Source organism: Cetorhinus maximus, chromosome 25 (genome assembly GCF_964194155.1).
Source record: "Cetorhinus maximus chromosome 25, sCetMax3.hap1.1, whole genome shotgun sequence".
NCBI lineage: Eukaryota > Metazoa > Chordata > Chondrichthyes > Lamniformes > Cetorhinidae > Cetorhinus > Cetorhinus maximus.
The window spans coordinates 7,236,185-7,242,592 of record NC_135903.1 but is presented as its reverse complement, the minus strand read 5'-3'; the positions used below and the strand labels follow the sequence as shown (position 1 = coordinate 7,242,592).

Genomic DNA, 6,408 nt, shown 5'->3' with positions numbered 1-6,408 from the left:
TCAGCCTTCAGTGGTGAAGCACTTCTCGTGTAGACATTGAGAGACAATTCAATAGGTGCTTATCAGGAAATCATTTACAGGGCAAGGCCTAGTTTGTATATTCTTTCACGGGACGAGGCCACCGCTGGCTAGACCAGCATTTTGATTGCCCATCCCTAATTGTCCATGAGAAGGTGGTGCTGAGCTGCCTTCTTGAATCTCTGCAGTGCATGTGGTGTAGGTACATCCACAGGACTGTTTCAGAGGGAGTTCATGGGTTTTTAGCCAGCAACAGTGAAGGAACGGTGAGATCATCCCATGTCAGGATGAAGTGTGGCATGGAGGCAGACTTGTTGTGGTGCTCCCATGCATCTGCTGCTGTTGTGCTTCTAAGTGGTGGAAGTCATGGGTTTCGAAGGTGCTGTTGAAGTTGCTGCAGTGCATCTTGTGGATGGTACAGTTTGATGCCACTGTGTGTTGGTGGTACATGGGTTCAATGTTGGAGGCAATGAGTGGCGTGCCAATCAAGCGTGCTTCTTTGTCCTGGATGAAAAGCAAGGGACTGTGGTGGATTAGATAGCTCTGGTCCAGACTCAAAAATCAACATAAGGGACAATAGAGGGATGGTCTGCATGACATTCATTGACTGCTGCTTTGGTTGTTGTCATAAAAACATGAGAACTAGGAGCAGGAGTAGGCAATTCAGCCCCTCGAGCCTGCCCTGCCATTCAATATGATCATGGCTGATCTCATTTCAGCCTCAACTCAAATTTCCCACCCTCTCCCCCTAACTTTTCAACCTGTTACTAATTAAAAATCTGTCTATCTCCTCCTTAAATTTATTCAGCGTCCCGGCATCCACTGCACTCTGAGGTGGTGAATTCTACAGATTCACGACCCTTTGAGAAAAGTAATTCCTCCTCATTTCTGATTTAAATCTACCACCCCTTAGCCTAAAACTATGGCCTCTCATCTAGAATGCCCCACAAGGGGAAATATCCGCTTCACGTCTACTTTGTCTATCCCCTTTAGCATCTTATATACCTCAATTAGATCTCCTCTCATCCTTCTAAACTCTAGCGAGTATAGCCTAACTTGCTCAATCTCTCCTCATAAGACAAGCCCCGCATCTCTGGAATCAATCTAGTGAACCTCCTCTGAACCGCCTCCAGTGCAACTACATCCTTCCTCAAGTAAGGGGACCAAAACTGTGCACAGTACTCCAGGTGCGGTCTCACCAATGCCTTGTACAGTTGCAACAACACTTCCCTATTTTTACAATCTATTCCTTTAGCAATAAAATTCCAAAATTCCATTTGCCTTCCTTATTACCTGCTGTACCTGCATACTAGCTTTCAGCGATTCATGCACAAGGGCACCCAGACCCCTCTGCACTGAAGCATTCTGAAGTTTCTCTCCATTTGAGTAATAAGTTGCCTTTTTATTCTCCTGACCAAAATGGATAACCTCACGCTTATCCACGTTAAACTCCATCTGCCAAATTTTGGCCCATTCACCTAACCTGTCCATATCCATTTGTAAATTTCTTATTTCTTCATTGCAATTTACTTTCCCACCTATTTTGGTGTCATCTGCAAATTTAGCTATAGTACCTTCTATCCAGGTCAATCCAAGTCATTAATATAGATTGTAAATAGTTGGGGCCCAAGGACCAACCACTGTGGCACCCCACTAGTTACAGCTTGCCATCCAGAAAAAGACCCATTTATCCCAACTCTCTGCTTTCTGTTAGTTAGCCAATCCTCTATCCAAGCTAGTATATTACCCCTAATTCCGTGTGATCTTAACTTGTGTATTAATCTTTTGTGCGGCACCTTATCAAAGGCCTTCTGGAAGTCTAGATATACTACATATACAGGATCCCCATTATCCACTTTGCTTGTCACATCTTCAAAGAACTCTAGCAAATTAGTCAAACGCGATTTACTCTACATAAAGCCATGCTGACTCTGATGGATTGCATTTTAACTTTCTAAATGCCCCATTACTACTTCCCTAATAATGGATTCCAACAATTTCCCAACGACAGATGTTAAACTAACTGATTTATAGCTTCCTACTTTCTGTCGTCCCCCCCCACCCTCCCCCCTCTTTCTGAATAAGGGTGTTATATTAGCATTTTTCCAATCCACTGGAACCTTTCCAGAATCCAGGGAATTTTGGAATATTATAGCCAACGCATCCACTATCTCCACTGCCACTTCCTTTAAGACCCTGGGATGTAGGCCATCAGGTCCTGGGGACTTGTCACCCATTAATCCCAATAGTTTGCTCAGTACTTTTTTTCTAGTGATGGTGATTGTTCTAAGTTCCTCCTTCTCTATACCCTCTGCAAAACCTGTTACTATTGGGGTGGTACTAGTGTCCTCCGCCGTGAAAACTGAGGCAAAACATTGATTAAGCATCTCTGCCATTTCTGCGTTGCCCACTATTAGCTCCCCAGCCTAGTCCTCCAAGGGACCAACATTCACTTTAGCTGCTCTCTTTCCTTTTATATACTCGTAGAAGCTTTTGCTATCAGTTTTTAGATTTTGCATTAGTTTTCTTTCATAATTTACTTTTGCTCTTTTTATTATTTTTTTAGTAACCCTTTGTTGATCTTTAAATTTCCCAATCTTCCAGCCTGCCACTGACCTTTGCAATTTGGTGTGCCTTAGTTTTTGCCTTTAAGTTATCTTTAACTTCCTTGCTTAGCCATGGATGCTTTATCTCCCTCTTACCATCTTTCTTCCTCTTTGCAATATATTTTACTTGGGAGGAATTGAATATCTCCTTAAATACCTGCCACTGTTCATCAACTGTCCTACCTTGTAGTCTTCCTGACAATTCCACGAGGGCCAAACCTGCCCTCATGCCTATGTAGTTACCTTTGTTAAACTCCAGAACACTAGTGTGGGACTCACGTTTCTCGCTCTCAAACTGAACTTGAAATTCTAGCATGCTATGATCACTCTTCCCTAGAGGATCCTTTACTATGAGATCATTAATTAATCCCATCTCATTACACAAAACCAAATCTAGAATAGCCTGCTCCCTGGTTGGTTCCACAACATATTGCTCCAAGAAACAATCTCTAATACACTCTATGAACTCTCCCTCAAGGCTACCCTTGCCAATTTGATTAGTCCAGTCCATGCATATTAAAATCACCCATGATTATTGTCATGCCTTTCTTACATGCTCCTAATATTTCCTGGTTTATACTGTGCCCTACTGCTAAACTACTGTTTGGAGACCTATAGATTACTGCCACCAGGGATTTCTTTCCCTAGCTATTTCTTATTTCTACCCAGACTGACTCTACGTCATGCTCTCCAATGCCTGTATCATTCCTCACTATAGCACTGATCTCTTCCTTTACTAACAAAGCTACACCACCTCCTTTCCCTTCCTGCCTTTCCTTCCAAAACACTGAGTACCCTTGGATATTCAACTCCCAAACCTGTTCTCCTTGTAACCACGTCTCAGTAATTGCCACCAAATCATACCTCTTTATCTCTGTTTGCGTTGTTAACTCATTAGTTAATGCTATGCGCATTCAGGTACAAAGCCTTTAAGTTTGCCCTATTGTCAATTTTCCCTACTCTTATGTGACTCTTTGGTGCAATATGGCGTTCACACACTCTGTCCCTTCCTTTCACTTTTTGATAGCAATCAGCCTCGTCACTAACCTGCACTCTTACCCTCTCCTTAAACTTTGATTTTTTATATTTCCATGTAACTGAACCCTCCCCCCGCCACTATTTAGTTTAAAGCCCTATCTACGACCCTAGCTATGCGATTCTCCAGAGTTCTGGTAGAATTTAGTTACCTGCACCACAGAGCCAGAGGAATTGGAATATGGTCCCCTGCTAATTGATTCTATGGTTGTTGGATAGATGAATGGATATGATTTGACCTAGAGGCTGGTTTTGTAAGGGGTACGTTGATATCAAACAGAAACCTGTTGACTTGCAGTCAAATGCTCTCTCGTTGAGCTACACCCAGGGACGCAAGCCCTGGCTACTGAAAAGATTCAGTAACGAATTCAAGAGAGACATGGATACGCACTGAAAGGGGAATGTTTTGCAGGGCAAAGAGGATAAAAAAACTCAAAGTTGTGAGATGAATTGGTCAGCTCTGCATAGGAGCCAAAATGGAGCAAGAATGGATTGGATTGTTTTCAGCTGCATGGCATTCCTTGCTGGTTGCTATGAACCTTGGGCAGAAAACAAAACATGCTACTTGTTCTTACGTTGGCTTTATAAGGGGGAACCTAGATTTGTTCCAGCGGGATCTTGCAATCTGTAGTCAAGTGCTCTACCACTGAGCTACACCCCCTAAAGCAAAGTGGAAACAACAAAACGTTTCATGGCAAAAATTAAGAGACAACATGCTTGGTACTTATCAGGAAATCATTTACAGGGCAAGCAATTTTTTATCTTCTTTCACAGGAAGTGGGAGTCACTGGTTAAAATAGCATTTTTATTGCCCATCCCTAATTACCCATGAGAAGGTGGTGCTGAACCACCTTCTGGAATCACCACATATCCACATGATGTAGGTACATCCACAGGACTATTTCAGGACCATTGGATTATGGTCACCTGCTATTTGATTCTAGGGTTGTCGGATAGATGAATGCATATGATTTGACCTAGAAGCTGATTTTATAAGGGGGTATCTGCATATCAAGCAGAAATCCTGTTGAACTGCAGTCACTGAGCTACACCCAGTGACAAGCTCCGGCCGCTGAAAAGATCCAGGAATGAGTTCATGAGACATGGATACACACTGAAAGGGGAATGTTTTGCAGGGCAAAGAGGATAAAAAAATCAAAGTTATGAGGTGAATTAGTTAGCTCTGCATAGGAGCCAAAATGGAGCAGAATGGATTGGATCACTTTAACCTGTGTGGTATTCCTTGCTGGTTGCTGTATTCCTTGGGCAGATAACAAAATAGATCATGTGCTCCTACATTGACTTGATGAGGGGGCACCTGGATTTGAACCAGGGACCTCTTGATCTGCAGTCAAATGCTCTATCACTGAGCTATACCCCCTTACGTGTAACTGTAAAGCCTAAACATTTCTGTAGCAGATTGTGAGGGACAATATGCTCAGTATTCATCAGGAAATTGTTTACAGGGCAATTTGTATATTCCAATTTGTATATTCTTTCACAGGAAGTGGGTCTTGCTGGCTAGAATAGTGTTTTCATTGCCCATCACTAATTACCATTCAGGAGGCGGTGCTGAGCAGCCTTCTTCAATCGCTGCATGTCCATGTGGTGCAGGTGCATCCACAAGACTGTTTAAGGGGGATTTCATGGATTTTGGCCCAACAACAGCCAAAGAACAGTGATACCATTCCAAGTCAGGATGGAGTGTGGCTTGGAGGGAAACTTGCAGCTGGCGGTGTTCCCATGCATCTGCTGCCCTTGCCCTTCTAAGTGGTAGAGGCCACATGTTTGGAATGTGCTGTACGAGGAGCTTTGGTGAGTGGCTGCAATGCATTTTGTAGATGGTACACACTGCTGCCACTGTGTGTCGGTGGTGCACTGACTGGAGGTGCTGGGTGGGGGGCGAATTAAGTGTGCTGCTTTGTCCTGGATGAGATGCGTGACATTATTTGATCGCTACTGATCACCAGACGAATAGATGCGCAAATAGTGAATTTTAATTTTATGAGGTGGCACCTAGATTTGAATCAAGAGGCTGCAAATCTGCAGTGAAATGCTCCACTTCTGAGCTACAAACAGGAAAAGATTCAATACTACATTTCAGGAGGGGATTGGATACAGACAGGTGGGGAAGCTCAATACTGAGCAATGGATGGCCAACGTTCCTCATGTAGATTTTGAGAGAAAAATTTGGAGCATTTCACTGCAGATTTGCAGCTCCTTGATTCAAATCTAGGTGTCACCTTATAAAATTAAAATTCACTATTCTCCAGAACATGATGTTGATTTTCACTCTGGAGTAGGGCGGTCCAATTCATCCTAGTCCCTCACTTTATATTGTTTGCCCTGTAGATTATTTCCTGCTGACGACTCAGGCAATTCTCTCCCGGGGTCTGTAACAGCATCTCTTTGGCTTTGAGAGAAAAAGTTTAAGTGCTTATCAGGAAATCATTTGCAATGCAAGGAGTAGTTTGTATATTCTTCCACTGGAAGTGGGCGTGGCTGACTAGAGCAGCATTTTTATTGCCCATCCCTAATTGCCCTTGAGAAGGTGGTGCTGAGCTGCTTCCTTGAATCTCTGCAGTGCATGTGGTGTAGATACATCCACAGAACTCGGTCAGAGGGAGTTTATGGATATTTAGCCAGCAACAGCGAAGGAACGGTGAGATTGTTCCATGTCAGGATGGAGTGTGGCATGGATGGAGACTTTGCAGAATGTGGTGTTCCCATGCAACTGCTGCCGTTGTCC

The 6,408-nt window shown here is 43.3% G+C and overlaps 1 non-coding gene across 1 annotated transcript; it reads right to left on the bottom strand.

The window, feature by feature from the left end:
* Window positions 1-4,968: 4,968 nt before the first annotated feature.
* On the bottom strand, window positions 4,969-5,040 carry trnac-gca (transfer RNA cysteine (anticodon GCA)). Its single transcript has one exon. It is a non-coding gene; the product is annotated as a tRNA-Cys (tRNA).
* Window positions 5,041-6,408: the final 1,368 nt, after the last annotated feature.